The 19,070-nt window shown below is 36.7% G+C and overlaps 1 protein-coding gene across 1 annotated transcript in view; it reads left to right on the forward strand.

The window, feature by feature from the left end:
• LOC144579682 (uncharacterized) overlaps nucleotides 1-19,070 on the forward strand; it is a 160,682-nt gene that overhangs the window by 51,183 nt on the left and 90,429 nt on the right. The gene's annotated exons all lie outside the window — the stretch shown is intronic.

Genomic DNA, 19,070 nt, shown 5'->3' on the forward strand with positions numbered 1-19,070 from the left:
CCATCTTCCTTAAAAGATGGGATTTTGGCCAGGCGCAGTGGCTCAAGCCTGTAATCCCAGCACTTTGGGAGGCCCAGGCAGGTGGATCATGAGGTTAAGAGATCGAGACCATCCAGGTCAACACGGTGAAACCCCGTCTCTACTAAAAATACAAAAATTAGCTGGACATGGTGGCTCACGCCTGTAATCCCAGCTGCTCGGGAGGCTGAGGCAGGAGAATTGCCTGAATCCAGGAGGCGGAGGTTGCGGTGAGCCGAGATCGCGCCATTGCACTCCAGCCTGGGTAACGGCAGCGAAACTCTGTCTCAAAACAACAACAACAAAAAAAAAAGATGGGATTTTAAGAAATCCCATTTTATACCTTCCTTGCTCTAGCTCTGGAATTAACTAAATTAATTAATCCATTAATTAATTAATCCACACTCTCTATGGATTCCTCTTAGTGAAGAATGGTTTTCAGAAACCAAGATCTAGTGGTTACGTGTGCTCATTGTTACCAGAGTATCATTGCTTGTCGGTACTCTCTGAGAAAGAGGTAGTAAAAGGAAATGCATGCACATAAAAAAATATATATATACATCTATAGCCATGAATTTATATTGATACCTACAATTCCAATTCAACAACACAAAGGTTATTCTAGCCTTCACTCTTTTTATATTTTTAAAGTTCTTCTGCCAAGATAAAAATTTTTGTTGCATTTTCATCAATATATGTATTTGCTCGACCTCAGAAATTACTAAAAGTAGGTTCAAAATTATTAACTCAAACCACAGTAAAAATAAATGATGAGATTAATATGTGCTTATAGTATTTTGTCTTTAATCTAAGGATATAAACTAACAATACTGTGTTCAAAATTACCTGGCTTTTTATCCCCTTCAGTATGGCTCTATTAGTCATCGAAAATATAATTAGATAAGTTTGTTCCTGTTTATATTGCATTTTTGTTTCCTTCCCATCTTTAAAGCTGTCATTTTACTTTTAAGTAGAAAAATGAATAAACTCAGGTGAGGAAAGTGATTCATTCTTTAGATGTCAGCTAAATTCTTTCTCTAGTTACTTCACTCTTTGTTCAATGGACCCATTTACAAGTCCCTGTAATGTCTGATATAGAGGATGTACATAGGCCAAACAGCTTAGATCCCCTCACTGGAGCCTGGAACCTGAACGCCACCATTGTTGACTGCCCAACTGACTATTAGAAGGGACTAATGCTAAACCTCTGATATGACACCTGCCATCTAGAGACATGCTGGTTGCAATAGACCCTTCTACCCTACAGGGAACAACGATACGTCCTTACTGAAATAAAGACCTTTCCTTGATACAGGTTTATGTTTAGCCCACTGTATTTCTCCTAGCTTCATCACATGTAGTGCTATATTTACCATCCTGTTTTCCATTATAGCATTGCCACTAACAAAGAAGCTCATTTTACAAAAAGACAAGAGTGAAAATAATGCCTCAGTCAGATAATTCATTGGTCTTTCAACGTCCTTCATAGAATTGGTTTAGTGAAAACCCAGTCATGGAGCTAATTCTCTGCAAAGTATACGTGCCATCCAACAGGGCATGTTGTATGCAAAAAATCACTGCCACTATTTGATTATCTTTCTTCTATAGCCAGAGTATATGAGTCCAGGATGAAAGCCTGAAAATTGAAAGGGTTTGTCTAACTATTATACCTAAAAATCATTTACTAAATTTTTGTTTCTCATCTTCATGTCTTTAGACTCTTCTGTGTTCTCAGAGAACACAACAATTGTTTCCCAATTGGAAGCTGGGACTGCCATTTGGTAATTTTGGTCTTACCATGCTATAGAGCAAATAGATGAAGAAGGAGGTTACAGTGCAGGCAATTATTAATGGTCCCGATTAGCAAGAGGAAAGTTGGTTGCTGCGACACACAGAGGTGGAAAGGGAGGAGTATGTCTGGAGCCCAGAGGATTTTGTGAGAGGCCTCCTGATATTTCTATGTCAGTTAGTAAAATTAATACAAAACGATAACAATTTAATTGAGGCAGACTCTGGGGACTTTGATCTTCCAAGAATAAAAGTTTGCGGTATTTAGGTAAAATATCCTAACTAGCTAAAGTGCTGAGTGCAAAGAGAACACAGAAAGGGTAGTGGAGCAGGAAGTCACAGATACCAACTTCAGCCTTAGGACATGTTACAGAAACAATTACAGCAGCCACATACATTTTCTTTCTTTCTTGTCTTGGTAGCCAGTTTCCAAGATAGTCCCAATGATTCCTGTGATTCCTGCTTCCTGGTATTTCCCTTCTCTCTCTCTCTCTCTCTCTCTCTCTCTCTCTCTCTCTCTCTCTCTCTCTCTCTCTCTCTCTTTCTCTCCCCTCCTCCCCCCTTCTTCTCTCTCTCTCTCCCCTCCTCCCCCCTTCTTCTTCTTCTTCTTCTTCTTCTTCTTCTTCTTCTTCTTCTTCTTCTTCTTCTCTCTCTCTCTCTCTCTCTCTCTCTCTCTCTCTCTCTCTCTTCCTCTGTCTCCCTATTCTCATTTTTTCTCTCTCTCTCTTACCACTGGCTCTGGCAGAAGCCAGCTACCAGGTCATGAACAGTCCTAAGGAAAAGCCTACATGGCAAGGAACTGAGCACTCCAGACAACAATCGTGCATGAGCTTAGAAATGAATCCTTCAGCTCCAGTCCAGCCTTCAGATGTGTATTAGTTCATTCTCACACTACTATAAATAATTACCGAGACTGCGTAAGTTATAAAGAAAAGAGGGTGAATTAGTTCACAGTTCTGCAGGCTGTACATTCCATGCATCCTCCTGCATGCCTGGGAGCCTCAGAAAACTTGCAATGATTGTGGAAGGTGAAGGGGAAGCAAGCACATTTTACCATGCTGGAGGAGGGAAGTGATACACCCTTTTAAACAACCAGATCTTGTGAGAACTCACTCACTATCATAAGAACAGCAGGGGGAAATCTGCCCCCATGATCCAATCACTTCCCACGAAGTGAATCCTCCAACATTGGGAATTACAATTCAACGTGAGATTTGAGTGTGGACATAGAGCCAAACCATATCAAGATGACTGCAGCCTTAGCTAACAGCTTGACTGCAACTTTATGAGAAGCCCTAAACCTGAACTATCATTAAGCCACTTCTTGATTCTTGATTCTCAGAAACTGGTGAAAGATGTTTTTCATTTTAAGCTCCTACATCTTGGGGTAATTTGTTATACAAGAACAGGTAAATAATGCATTTGTTATATTCACATATATAAATACTGGCTAATCTCCTTTTTATTATAATTTTGTATTATAAGTACTGTGTTAGTTTAATTAAAAATTTTGACTCTTGGGTTCAGAATAATCTGATGAGATTGTGGCTGAACAAGAGATGAATAATGTGATTGATGGATCTTTGTATCTCAGCTTGTTTTTAAGGGAGGGAAAGGCTATCTTCCCTTGTACAAGGGTTAATTGCATCATACCAGGTGGAAGCATAAAGATGGTGTTATTGCTTCATGGAAGCTTAAATGTGGGTAAAGGCAGTGTTTGAATATTGAATAGCTAATGGTTGGGCTGGGCTGATTATTTTTGTTTGGTCTTAGCTCCCACACATTTCTATTCTTTCATCAATGCTGCTGGGCTTGGTAATTGAAAACTACACTTCCCAGATGCCTTTGCCAGCTGCCTTCCTGTTTGTTTTGCCAATGGGAGGCATTGAGAGGACAGCAGAAGGTAAAACCTGCATGGCCCTTGTACTGACAGTAGTGACAGTTGCCAGCAATGAGGGCAGTACAAGAAGGGGTAGGCTGCTGTGAGTCTAGCAGCCCAGAAAGTGCACACCCTCTCTGGTGACTCTGCTACCTTGGTGACCCCTGTTTGATTCCAACATTGTCAGACAGAATAGGCTCTCAGCATTTCCAGAGCTGGCAGCTGCAGAGGCTATCCACGGCACAAAAGTCAAGTGCAACACATGGGTTCCAGTTAGAGGTACTAGCAACTTTCTGATATTTTACTCTCATGCCTCCCCCTTTTAAAAAGTTCTCTAGGATCCCCTACTAAATCTTTTTGTTCTGCAGTCCTCCTGATCACTTTATAAATCATTCACTATATTATATCTCTTCTAGTTTAAATCCTTAAAATGGTTTATATTTTCCTGACAGTAATAAGATTACAGATTCACAGGCTTCATGGAGATGCATTTTGGGAAACAAGAAGCTTAAATATTCCTCAAATGTTTATCTTTATCTCTAAATATTTCAGAATACATAAAATGATACATAAAATGATAGCATTTTACCTGCATTGTTCTCTAGAAGACTATGCATAAGATCAAAGTTTGTTAACATCTGGAAACTAGTATAGTGCTAACACTTGTAGTAAGGACCAATGCAAAGCAATCCATAATCCAGAAACTAGTAATATGAAACACTTAATTCAGTACTTAAGTATTCAGCTACAAAGTCAAATGTTCTCACACTAAGATACGTTTATACTCAATATAATTATTTGCTTATTTAACTGGAAACTCATGTTCTCATCACATGTTGTGTATTAACAGTGTTTGTAGACATTTTCAAATCTTGTTTTTTCTCTTTTTTTCTATTCTGTGGTTTTTAGTGTGCTTCTATTGTATTAAATAAAGGAGGAAGTTGAGAGTGAAAACACTGATGCAGAGATGCTCGTTAATTGATAATTGATCAATGCTAATTGCTTCCTATCTGATCTGGCTTCTGACAACCTCCACCTGCACCTCTACCACTTTCTGTGGTTCTGCAGCCACACTGGCCTTCTTGCTATTCCTCAAGTGCACTAATCTGTTCCCATCTCAGGAACTGTTCCCTCTGCCTGGAGTGCCCCTCCCTGTATCTCCATCTGCCTCACTCCCTCTCATCATTACTGTCTTTGCTAAAATATTAACTTTAAAGACAGCCTTTTCCTCTCCCCACATCCTGGGCATCCAGATTGCCTACCCACCTACTCCTTCTCCACTGGGCCTACTTTGCTTTTCCTCTCAGCACTTGTGTCTCCCTGAAAGCATAGTCTATAAATATATGCTTATTCTTTTACTCTCTTTCACCGAGTGTAAATTCTGCCAGGCCTAGAAAACTGTCTTTGCTCACCACCTTATATCCTGTGCCTAGAACAGTGGATGCTTGGCATTTACAGAGTCAGGTGAACAATTATTAAATCAGTGCTTTGGTTCATATGTTTTCACTACACGCACGTTTCATATTTTTGCCTCTGCCAATTTTGGAGATTAAATAAGCACTTTCAGCATTATATGTTTTAAGCAATACAGAGTGTGATGATTTATTGTATGTCTCAACTTGACTGGGCCATGGGGTGCCCAGGTACTTGACGAGATGTTTTCTGAGTGCTTTTGTGAGAATGTTTTTGGATGAGTTTAATATTTAAATCAATAGATTGAGTAAAGCAGATGGTCCTCCCTCATGTGGGTGGGCCTCATCCAGTCAGTTGACAGCCTTAATGGGATTTATAACAAGAGAATTTATAATAAGAATAAGAGGGAATTCCTCCTGCCTGACTGCCTCCTAGCTGGGGACATTGGTTTCTTTCAGTCCAAACACTGGGTCTTCCTGGATCTTGAGCCTGCTCACTTTTGGCCTGAACTCATCAATTGGCTCTCCTGATTCTCCGGCCTCGGACTTGGACTGGAATCCACCATTAGTATTCCTGGCTCTCCAGGTTGCCAACTGCAGGTATTAGGACTTGTCAGGCTCCAAAATTTATGATCCAATTCCTTGTAAGAAATATCTTGATAGATAGATAGATGATTGAAAGATAGATAGATAGATAGATAGATAGATGACAGACATTCTATTGGGTTCTGTTTCTCTGGAAATCCTGGCTAATATACACATTATCTAATTTTTCTACACATTTTACATAGATAAAGCACTTTCCATGTCAACTGAGTATCTCACTGGTGAGTGCTGTTGGTCAAATTTTTCGTGACAATGTTCATGAATAGTGTGGTTCTAGTTGCCACTACTTTGAGATACATACCTCAATGATGCTATGAATCTTGGCTCATTACTTTCATTCAAATGTCTGTACAGAGGTCAACATACTCAAGTTAAACTTAACAGCATTTCAATACTACTTTGCAATAAAAGTACCGTTTATCATGCAGTCACATTCGATAAAGAGATTTGGCTCAATAAGGTGAATGAATCCTGCCACTGCTAAGAGTGCCCTAAAATGATACACAGTGTATATCACAGTGTATAGCACCCCATATTTAGACTGTTTTCTAAAGTGACTTAATTTTGTGTTACTAAGCTCATTTTAATAAAGAATATATGTGCCTCTCACTTTTGAGTTCCTTAAATCAAGTTCTTTTCCCCCCACTCATACATTTTAAATTTCAAAGCATTTTAAACGATGCTTATGCTAGAGGAGTTCTGGTTGTGCAATACTGAGAAATTGACAGTTGAAATACAAGAATCAATTTTGCGTTTTGCACTGTTTTCCTATATGAGTCTAAAATATGTATTTTCTTCTCTATGCTAATTAGATGTTAACTGGAATATAAGAGAGTAAATTTACAACTCAAGTCTCCTTCCATTGCCTTATATTTTGTTTGCATCATTTTGTTGATTCTAAGTCAGGATTTTAAAAAGGGAGAGAGAAGCCCAACAAAGAATCCCTTAGTCATACATCAATTACAAGTCCTTTTTGTTATGCCTTAATCCCTTTTCTTCGCAGGTATCCGTATCTTGCTTATATCCATCCTCTTGAGGTAAGAGAGACCAGTCTAAGCCATCTTCACATGGTCAGTGTCTACTTGTACATAGGAGACACTCAACATGGTTTTTGATAGTAGTAATTACTTTTTGTTTAAATTAATAAAACAATTTAATTTGTCAATGCTCTATAAAAATGAAATCATGCAAATATTGAGATAGATTTGACTTGCCTGTACCAAATTATTCTGCTTTGAATAATAGTTCTTGTTTTGTACTTGTGGGTTTTGGTAGGTTTCATGTTTTGCTGAGAAGGCACACAGCCCTCCTTCTCCTAGTTTGCCCTCGATACCTGGATGCTTGTATTGTACACTGATGCTTCCACCTCACTTGGAGAGATTGAGCTTACTTGCCAGTGTGCGGTTCATCCACATGAATTCCCTGTAGAAAAATGTAAAGCAGATTGTTCTGTTTTCTGACCATTCTTGAGACAAGCTTAAGCATTCCCCCACCCTTTTCAATTGGATTGGCTACTTTCATTAATCTGGAACTAGCATTCTATATAACATATAATTTCCACAGTCTCGATGGTAGGCTTGTCCCATGCCATGACCTCCATCCTCTCTTCATTAAGTAAGTGTGTGAACCAACGAAAGCCTGCGATTCTTCCCAAAGTCGATTTAGTGGAGTCATCAGCTTGAACAGGTCGATATTCTCTGATCCTCTAATTTAGAGAGAAAGCACAATGTGAATTTTTAAAAGATTTATTACATTGCAAACTGAATGGGAAAGATAACTTTTATCATTGTGAAACTTCTGATTAATATCAAAATAATTTTGTTCTAGGTACTGTAACAAATTAAAGATCAAGGAGCAGAAACATGAGGGCAGGGACTCTTTAAAGTATCTGTGAAAAATCACAGAAAAAAATCACATGAAAAGAGAGCCATTCAAAATATACTAACACAATTATGACAATTTTAGTAAAGTTGTACTGGAAATGAGGACAGAATATTTTAAAATTATCTGGTCAACTTAAATGAGCAGATGTTAAATAGTCCAGAAAAAAATGCCCACTTCATCATTTTAAATTTCAGGCTGCAGTCTCCCAGGGAAAGCCCTAGAAATTTCATCAATTCAAATTCAAATTTTAAATTGTATCAATTTAAAAAACAATTCTAAAATTATAAAGAAAATTATTTATAAGAAACAGGTTTTAATGGACTTTTTAAAAGTTTCCCAAAAAGTCAGTTCTTTCTATAAAAGTTGTGGTTTCAAAATAAGTCAAGCATATCATTAGAAAAATACATTTACCCTAAAATAAATCACAATAACACACTGTTTAGTAAATTTTATTTCTTCTTGTCTGGTCACAGAAGAAGTTCTCCCTCACATCCTATTCACAGAAGAGGCAGTGCTTAGGGAGGAAACTGTGGTATGTGATTTGCTGGAATGAATAAATTGGGTAGTACTTTGAGGAATTCATAAAAGGAATTCTGAGATATTCTTTCTGACGAAGTATTGGGGCAGACTCTGTAAAACTCAGATGTATGTTTCTAATTATGCTGGACAACAGGCTTTTGGAAATACACTGATTAAATAAAGCCTGCTTTTCCTTGTTTATAAATCTTGATTCTAGCAGGTAGTTGGTGACTCTGTAGAAATTTTATGAATTTATGAGCACTTATTTGTTTAATCTCAAAAAAAATCAAGCTCACATTTCTGTAGCACATCAGTTAGTTTAAACTTAAACAGTGAAAACATTTTATGAGAATTGTTTTTGTTTTTAAGCATTTATTCATTTAAAGTTTTAGGAATTAGGACTATGGTTGAACTTTGAATTGGAATTTTGAAAAGAAGACAGAAAAAAGGCTAATGAAATATTAAAGAGACATCCAAGGAGCAGCAGGCCCAGATTGAACCTATATGTTTCTTTCACAGAGAACCCAAAGAAGCAGAAGAAACACTGGAAACAGGAAGAGCAATTATAAAGGGTTACCCGATTTGAATAAACCTCTAACTGTAATAAATGTAGGATAACAAAAGAAATACTTCATCCAGCCGTGTGCTCAGCAATCCAGGCGTGAAACGTCAGTTACAGAATCTGTAATACTGATGAAAATTTTTTAGTCATAAATGTTTTAAAGAACTCAGTTTTTGTTAGTTTTGGTTTTAATTCAATAGTATAAGAAATTTAATTTTTTGTGGCTCGTGATTACAAAACTTTGATTACCATTGTAATGTTAGTTATTTAGGGGAATGGCCTTCCTTCTATTTAATAAAATACCATCTTCTCCCACTGGATGGCAACAATGGTTCAAAAATCAAAGGAGTTTTGCCAACTGCCTGAGTATGCTGAAGATCTCAATTAAAGGACAATCGAAACAAATACATGAACAGATAACTACAAAACCACAATACTCTAGTTATGGACCCCATGAGATGAAGTGCGCAAGTTCATGAAACTGTACAGTATATAGAAATGAGCATTTTTTAAAAAAAAGGGTTACTGGGTTTTATGATCTATTGACAATATTGCTTATAATTTTTAAATTTGAATAAGAAAACCATTGTAAATGGTATCATAATTCCAAATGAATTAACTGCCATCAGACATACAAAGGAGACACATGGACATGTCCAGACATCATTTTTCTCAAAACCAAATTTTAAAAGTTACACTTTGTCTTGAACTACTTTAAACTGGGACAAATATCTTAACTATCATATTATCCTGTATACCTGAAACATTGGCTGGTACCTACGGATATTTCTTGAACAGAAACCAAAGATACTCAGTCTCATAAGGATCGTTAGGTTTTGTAAAATTCTCTTCAAGACATTCTTGAAATTGTTGCAAAGGAATGTCAGTATTTACTTACCCCCTCAACAAGAGTATTGAGGCTCACCATCTATCCGTCACTGGCTAGGGGCAAAGTTTAAATTCAAATACTACCATGTTCCTGCCCTCAGGGCATTGACCCTTCAGTGGAGTAGAGACTTGTAAACAAATAATTCTAGGAGACTCAGAAATATTTACAGATATATATCTATATGCACTGCGGTTAGAGAAGAAAAAAAGGGGCAAGAAATTCCAATAAGGGACAGATCTTGGTCTTCAAAAAGAAGGACCACTGAGGTGTTTTGCAAACTGTTACCTGCTAGTCAAAATCTCATCTATCATCAGTCAACAACATAAAATATCAGTACCATTGCACTCTCAAGAAAAAAAAAACTTGAATTAGAAGTCATGGAATGCCTATTAAAAATCAGGCTAATAAAAACAAGATTCAGTGAAGAGATTCTAAGTGTGTGGAAGACATGATCTATTTACACAGTTAGAAAATGAAATAGGTTTGGGCTGGGTGTTTCTGCCTCTCCACACCCCTCCAAATCTTGGTCAAGAGCTTCATGAGAAGAGCGCCCTTTATCCCAAAAGGTCATGAAAAACAGCCCTGCTGATGCTCTTCTCTCCAGTGTCCCTCTGCTTCTAATCCTCCTCCATGCCCCTCCTGAGTCAAGGTATCTGCTGAAGAGCCCTTACATGGATCAGCCTCCTGTGATCCTGTGAGCCTGTGCATCCACAAGACATCTGCGGCTCTAACCTCCCTTGGAAAGGATTTACATAGGATTGAATGGAGGGAGAGTTACTTTTGTTTTTACTTCTTCTCTAAGACATGTTTGCTCTCTCACACACCAGATTTCAATGACTTGACTTCTGTGAACACAATTTGCTGTCAGACACTTATTTTGTTGATTTACTTCTGTTGGTAAACACTGGAAAACAGTCTCAAGTCATCCCCCCACAGCTACAACTGTCAGCTAGTAGGAACTAAAAATAAGAGGGACTCCTAGGCATTTAAACAAATATTACCATTCAACATAATCTCCTTCTGTATTCTAAGAATTCAAAAAATAAAGTCCAGGTGGTCTTTTTTCACATACCTAAGTATAATCTAGCTAAAAATAGTGCCATTCTGTAACATCTTTAATCTAGAATCCTTATCCAGGCAAAAATATTTTAATTTATTATAGCCCTATTGTGGTAAACCCCACTTAAGGAGATTAATTCACAGATAGATGAGCACTTAATTTTAGACGTGAATCCCCAGAGAAAAACATACTTTCATTGGCCGATAAAATTCTCTCATCCCCTCAATTACTTTGCTCTCTCCAGTGTAAGTCCTTTTTAGGAAAAATGGAATGACAGCTGGCATTATTTAATCTCTGTTATGTTCACGGGTGTCTGATAAGTAATTTACACACATTCTCCTCTTCAGGTCTTATAAGAAACATATTTCTCTCTTAGGAAGACGTATTATCTCCATTTTCCTCAGAAGGAAACAGACTTGGCGGATTAAGTAACATTTCCAAGACAACATAGAAAAGTGTCAATGATGGAATTTGAGCAATGGTTGATCTGATTTTTTTTTACATATTTTTTATTGCATTTTAGGTTTTGGGGTACATGTGCAGAACATGCGAGATAGTTGTATAGGTACACATGTGGCAGTGTGTTTTGCTGCCTTCCTCCCCTTCACCCACATTTGGCATTTCTCCCCATGCTATCCCTCCCCAGCTCCTCCCACCCCCGCTGTCCCTCCCCTATTCCCCCCAATAGACCCCAATGTGTAGTGCTCCCTTCCCCGTGTCCATGTGTTCTCATTGTTTATCACCCACCTATGAGTGAGAACATGCGGTATTTCATTTTCTGTTCTTGTGTCAGTTTGCTGAGAATAATGTTCTCCAGATTCATCCATGTCCCTACAAAGGACACAAACTCATCGTTTTTGATGGATGCATAATATTCCATGGTGTATATGTGCCACATTTTCCCAATCCAGTCTATCATCGATGGACATTTGGGTTGGTTCCAGGTCTTTGCTATTGTAAACAGTGCTGCAGTGAACATTCGTGTGCATGTGTCCTTATAGTAGAATGATTTATAGTCCTTTGGATATATACCCAGTAATGGGATTGCTGGGTCAAACGGAATTTCTATTTCTAGGTCCTTGAGGAATCTCCACACTGTCTTCCACAATGGTTGAACTAATTTACACTCCCACCAGCAGTGTAAAAGTGTTCCTATTTCTCCACATTCTCTCCAGCATCTGTTGTCTCCAGATTTTTTAATGATCGCCATTCTAACTGGTGTGAGATGGTATCTCAATGTGGTTTTGATTTGCATCTCTCTAATGACCAGTGATGATGAGCATTTTTTCATATGTTTGTTGGCCTCATGTATGTCTTCTTTTGTAAAGTGTCTGTTCATATCCTTTGCCCATTTTTGAATGGGCTTGTTTGTTTTTTTTCCTGTAAATCTGTTTGAGTTCTTTGTAAATTCTGGATATCAGTCCTTTGTCAGATGGGTAAACCGCAAAAATTTTTTCCCATTCTCTTGGTGTTCCAGTCTTACCGTAGACCAGGGGATTACAGCCTGTGCCTCGTCCCATCAGGACTCAGCAGGTGGATGTTGCCTATTATCTTCTTAGTTACTTGCCAATCAAGAAGTTGAACAATGGCCTGTGCCACTTATAAAACAGCAGAACAGTCCAGGCCTTTCTTGGTTCAAAAGCTTCTCAATATTGGCCTAGAAGCTTTGGCATCTCCGCGTCATTTGGAATTTGCAGTGGCTCATAGTCATAACTTTTGGGATGCAAGAATGTAGCCTTCACCTCGAACATAACCTTCAGTTCCAACCTCTAACTCCATTTGTATTTCTCAACTATTTGTTTCTGCCCTGGTTCTTGTCTGACATCTTGATTTTGGTGCCAAATTAGTCTTTCAGAAGAACCAGTCTAAAAGTAGGCTCTGCTGTTTAAGTTTTTCTTAAATCCTCTGATTTTCTTCCTAGGTATGTCTACTTGAGTTTAACTATAAGCAGTCCCTTTCCAGATCTGAATTTTATTGGTTCTCCTAATATGTTATCAGGAGAATAGTTTTGCTGCATGTCATATAAACCTGGATTCCAACAGGTTTAAACCGACCATTATTCCACATAGCAGGAGGTCCAGAGACAACGCAGGCTTCAAGTTTGGTTGACTTGGTAACGTCATCAAGGATCCAGAATCATTTCACCTCTTCTCAGCCATTCTCAGTTTTGTCTCCTTTTTCAGGCTGGTAGAAATATAGCTGCAGCCACTCCTGTTTTCTCAATTCTGATGCAATATCCAGGGGAGAAGATACCATTTTTTCCTCAAGGTCTCTCTTTGAGCTAAGGAAATGTTTCCTGAAGGTCCCTGAAGTCTTCCTTTCATGTATCACGTAATGCTTTAAGGTAAAAGGTTAGGGATTTAGCTATTAATCACAAAATGCTTCCAGTTTCAAAATTCCCAGTCTAATTTGTGTGGCGTATATAGATACTACATGGCATTTCTTGATTTATGAATGGTCAAAGGGGCTTTGATTAACTTAACTATAGCAAACATACCATTCTTTATGAGACTATCTGATGTGCAGCCATGGCCCCAAGGAGATTTTCTACACCAAATCCCACAAATTCCCACTCCATTCATATTTACTGTAGGTGACAATAACCAAAAGTTGGTCAATATAATGGTATAATTAAAATGTGAAATTATTGTTAGATTAGGCAAAGAAATAACTGGATAAATGTTTAGTGTTTTAAAAAGTTGAGCTAATATTGAGTTGGTGCTGTGTTATCTGATTTCAAAGTTTCAAGGTTTCTTCAGAATTCTCCAACCTTGCACAGTTTGAACAACTGTGCATTGAATGAAACTACTGACAGAAAGTAGCATACAATAAGCAGATAAAAAGTGTGCAGTTATATAACTCAGGCATATTGCTGGACAATATTATTCTGACCTTAAACAACTTACTTAACCTCTCCGAGCCTTAGGTTTTTCATCTTCAAAAATTAGAGCAATAATATGTTTCTTTCAGTGTATTGAATGAGACAACACAAGTATTAAAATAGTGTAAGGAATACATGGTATTATTTATCCTAAATGAATTTTTCTATATTCAATTTACTCCAAAAAGAATTATTAGTCCGAATGTTGCCATTCCAACCTAAATTGTTGTAAAATCAAGTAAATGTTTAAGGTCTATTCTAAGATGCTGCAAAAACTTAAAGCAACATTTTATATTTCTTTTTATCTCATTGGGCAGAGGAATCTAAAAACAATGCAACACCCTTTTCAGTAATAGACACTTTATCCTAATCTTATATTTGTTCAAAAGACTAATTTATGATCACTTACCATGTTCTAATGTTGGCAAAGAACCCTATTATTTGTCTAATGGAATTGTTCTATAAATTTTCATACTTCAAAAGCCTTAGTAAATAAATATTAATCAGAGACTCTCACAAAAGCTGTGACTGAAAAATGTACATGTGAGTTCAATCAAGAAGGAAATGAGTATAATCAGACTGCTACTCGATTTTAATATTGGAGAACAAAGAAGGTAAACAGCTAATTTATGACAAAAGAGGATTTACTCATTGTCAGAATACAATGGATCATTTGTTGCAGACTCAAAAAGGTAAGATAGTAATGAAATGTAATAATACTGGCTTTTCTAGTAGCCTTTTTTGTTATTGCTCATACAAAACTTGAATTTTTCAACTTAATTAAACTGGAATTTCAAAAGTGGTGAAGTATATTTTAATTATCTGTGGTTTTTAGTAAATTGACCCATCACTGACAATCAAGGAATATGTGCATATGGATATTACTGTCACTCTTACATCACAGGCCACATTTACTGACTTATTTGAATGACTCAATATTGTGCATATGCAAAATTAAAGGCTGATCATTTTAAATTTCTAATGACTTTTGACAGCTTGATTCTACTCTGCCTAGTAGTAATATTTGATGTAATTCAATTCTCACATTATAATCTATCTGGGCCCATTAGAATCATTGAATATAACATGTAACTATTAAGGCCAAGAAGAAGCACAAAATCCCGCACATGCACATGCACACGCACACACACACCTCCTCCCCTATATATGCCCCTTAGCTATGTTATGAACATGTTTACTGACTATATCCTGCTCATTCATTAATTTAATGAGCAAACAAAATTGAGCTCTATATCATTGTGTCAGGAATTTGACTAAAGATAAAATATTGAACAAGACATGGTCACTATCCTCAAAAAATTCACAGGTCGGCCAGGCACAGTGGCTTATGCCTGTAATCCCAGCACTTTGGGAGGCCGAGGCAGGTGGATCACGAGGTCAAGAGATGGAGACCATCCTGGTAAACATGGTGAAACCCCATCTCTACTAAAAATACAAAAATTAGCTCAGCATGGTGATGCGTGTCTGTAATCCCAGCTACTCAGGAAGCTGAGGCAGGAGAATTGCCTGAACCCAGGAGGCAGAGGCTGCAGTGAGCCAAGATCGTGCCATTGCACTCCAGCCTGGGTAACAAGAGAGAAACTCCGTCTCAAAAAAAAAGAAAAAGAAAAAAATTCACAGGTCAGTCAGAGAATAGAACAGGTAATTATAATTCCCTGTCATAAGTGAATTATGGTATCATAATCAAAGAATAGTGGTATCATATGATCATATAAAAGGCCAACTTCTATTCTCTTTCCACAATCGGTAGACTACTTCCAGGTGAGTACCCTTGACCATGTGGATATAAAAAATATGGATGACTTTTTACATCAAAATAGATGACTTTAGAAAATCTAGTCAATCCATGAGTATGATTAACTATGGACTTCTTGTCTTTGTTTGAATTAAAACATATTTTTTAAAAATCTAGTTTGCTAAAATACTAAAACTAAAGTCAATTTGATTTGATATTAATATGCTCCAGCTCTCTTATGGTTGTTGCTTGTGATGGATCTTTTTCTATTTTTTTACTTTCTGTCTCTATCTTTGAATCTAAACTATGTCCCCTGTAGACAGCATGTAGTTGGATCACATTTTTAATAATCAAACCTGATAATCTGTCTTTTAATTTTTTTGTGTAATCCATTCATTTTTTTTTTTTAATATATATGATGTCCTAGTCTGTCACCCAAGCTGTAATTCAGTGGCAAATTCTTAACTCACTGCAACCTCTGCCTTTTGGGCTTAATCTATCGTCCTACCTGAGCCTCTTAAGTAGAGATGGGGTTTCACATGCTGCCCAGGCTGCTCTCACACTCCTGAGCTCAAGCGATCCACCCACCTTGGCCTCACAAGGTGCTGGGATTACAGGTGTCAGCCACCTGTAATGCATTAACAGGCCAATGCATTAACACATGGCTGAATTTACATCTGCCATTTTGTTTTTTGTGTATTTAATGTCCCATTGCTTTTTTTATTTCTCCGTTCCTCATTTATTATCTTCTTTTGTTTTATGTAGTTATTTTCTAATGTAAACTTTTTATTTCTTTAATTATTTTAATTATATTTTTCAAAATATTTTCTTAGTGGTTGTTTTAGGGCATACAATATACATCTTGACTATACTAACTAACAATACATTCTATTTCAGATTTATACTAACTAAAACCTAGTGAAATATGAAAACTTCACTCCATATGGCTTCATCCCTTCCCTTGCTTTTTGTTATTGTTTATCTTTTTGTGTTACTACATATCTATGTATATTAAAAACTAGTATTCCATTGTTATAATTGTGTTCTACAAATTTATGTCTTCTACAGAAGCAAAGAGAAGGAAAATAAGTATATATTTATGGATTTTGTTACCTTAGCCTTTTAATTTACCTCTCTGGTTCTCTTTTTCTTGTGAATTTAAGTTACCATTTTTTGTCATTTTCTTATTTTAATGCAGTTTTGTGTCTATCTGCGTCCATTATGTGATCATTGTCACATGTATTGCATTTCTGTATTTTCTAAGTCCAACAATACAACTAACATCTATATATGTATATACATACACAAATACATAGATACATATTTTATGCAATTACTTTTAAAATCAGTTAAGAGAAGAAATGAGAAAAAATATTCAATTAAGTGGTTTTTTGTAATAATGTACCTAATTACCTGTACTGGTGTTCATAGTCTTTTCCTGTGGGTTTGCATTGCTGTCATATCACTTGCTTTCACCCAGGAGAACTTTAGTATTTCTCATAAGGCATATCTGCTAGGAACAAATTCTCTCAGGTTTTGTTTATCCAACAAAACTTTCATTTTACCTTCACTTTTGAATAATAGTTTTTCTGGCTATAAGAGTCTTGGTGGAGAGGATTTTTTTTCACTTTGAACACTTTGAATAGGCCATCGCATTGCCTTTTGGGCTCCATTACTTTTGATAAGAAATCATCTGTAATCTTACCGGGGTTCCCTTGTGCGTGGTTAATTATTTTTCTCTTATTGCTTTAAGATTTCCTCTTCCAACATTTTTACCATGATGCATATGACTGTAGTTCTCTTTGCATTTTTTACACTTGGGCTTTATTGGATGTGTAGATTAATGTTTTTTACGAATTCGGAGAACTTTTAGCCATTATTTCTCCTGATATTTTTTCTGCCTCTTTTTCTCATCTCCTTCTAGAACTCAAACTATGTGTATATTGGTGTACTTAAAGGTATTTCACGTTTCTCTGAAGGTCTATTCAATTTCTTATTTTTCTCTTTGTTCTTTAGATTGTATGGTCTCTATTGATCTACCTTCAGGTTCACTGATTCTTTTTCATTTTATTATACTTTTCAGCTTCAGAACTTTCATTTGGTTATTTTTAATAATGTCCACAGTTTTACTGATATTTTCTATTGGATGAGACCTTGTTTCTGTGTTCCTTTCATTCTTTAGACATGGTTTGCATTAGTTCTTTCAACTTTGTAATATTTGCTTTGAAGTCTTTGTAAGTTCAACATCTTGGTTTTTTCAAAAGCAATTTCTATTGCCTGCTTTTTTTCTTGAGCGTAGGTCACACTTCCTAGTTCTTTAAATGTGATATAATATTTTATTGAAAAAATCGGCATTTTAGGTAATACCTTGTCCAGACACTTTTATTCCTGGAGCTATTATTTAATTTTAAATCCTATAAATATTTTACAAAATAATTCAAATGACAAATGTTAATGACTAATCCAACTTACAAAACTTTGAAATCCTCTTGTGTTCTAGTATATTCTTAGATATAGCACAGGGTCAAATACATAATAGGAACTAAATAATGTTTGTGAATACATGGATTTTATGCAATGGATAGAAGACAGGAAAGGCTGTGGCACAGCTGGTGGTGGCAAGAAAAACAAGGGGACGTTGGTAGGATTCCCACCAAGGTAACCAACTGGTTTCCTTTCTGTAGTTCTTGCCCCATCACATATTCTCAACACAGCAGCTTTTAACAGTGAGTAACGTGTGTCACTTTCTGCTCAGAATCCTCCAGTGGCTTCCCATCACCCTCAGAATGCAAGGCTCTCATTGCATCTCTGCCTTATCTCCTGTTACTCTTTGCACCTCACTCTTCTGCCATCCTGGCTGTTGAGATTTCCTAATACTTAATATTTTGCCAGCCACTCCAAGTGAATCTCAACACTGGCCTCCTTTCAAGGTATTCTCCCTGCTCTTTTGCATCTTAGATTATGTATGCTTAGAATGTTCCTACTAAATTCACATGATTATCTGTCCTAGATCCCTCCAATCTTCCCTCCGATGTCACTTTATCCACCAAGATTTCTTAGCCTCTCCTTCCTGTTGTGTTTTCTCCTTGGGATTTATCATTACCTAATTACTATATAGTTTACCTTTTTACCTAACTTATTTTCCTTTTCCTCTACCGGAATGTGAGTTCTGTGGTCGGCTTTGCTGCTTTTGTTTCTGCTCTATCTCCAGTTCCTTGAAGAGTATGTGGCCCGTAGTCAACAATTCAAAAATATGTGTAAAACTGTATAAAATGAATAAACAAACATGGCAGTATGAATAGCTAATAAATAATACTCTATTTATTCTACTAGTATGTATTGAGTGCCATTGTTATGCCAGGAACTCTCTTTGGTACTGAAGATACATTGGAAACCCAGACACATGAAGTCTCTCTTCTCATGTAGCTGCAGTGAACAACTAAAGGCAAAATATAATTTTTGTTGTTTAAATATATTATGAAGAAACCTATCGCAGGGTAAAAAGTAAAAAATGTGAGAAAATAAACACTAGTGACAAAGAGAAGACTAGTTGAGAAAATCTCTGTATGGAGGTGACATTTGATGACGATGATGATAATGGTAATTGATGATAGTGAAGAAGGTAATGATCATTGTGACAATGATGAGGAAGACAGTGATAATAGAGGTGGCCAAAAATTAAGCAGAAGGTTGCTGGGCCCTAACTGCAGTTTTGTAAAATTTCCACTATGTAGTGCTGATTCCCCAGAACAAGTTCTCTCTTGTATCTAATTTGTTAAATGCTTGAATGAAAGATTGTGTAAAAATGTGAGACTG

The sequence above is a fragment of the Callithrix jacchus genome, chromosome 16, assembly GCF_049354715.1.
Source record: "Callithrix jacchus isolate 240 chromosome 16, calJac240_pri, whole genome shotgun sequence".
NCBI lineage: Eukaryota > Metazoa > Chordata > Mammalia > Primates > Cebidae > Callithrix > Callithrix jacchus.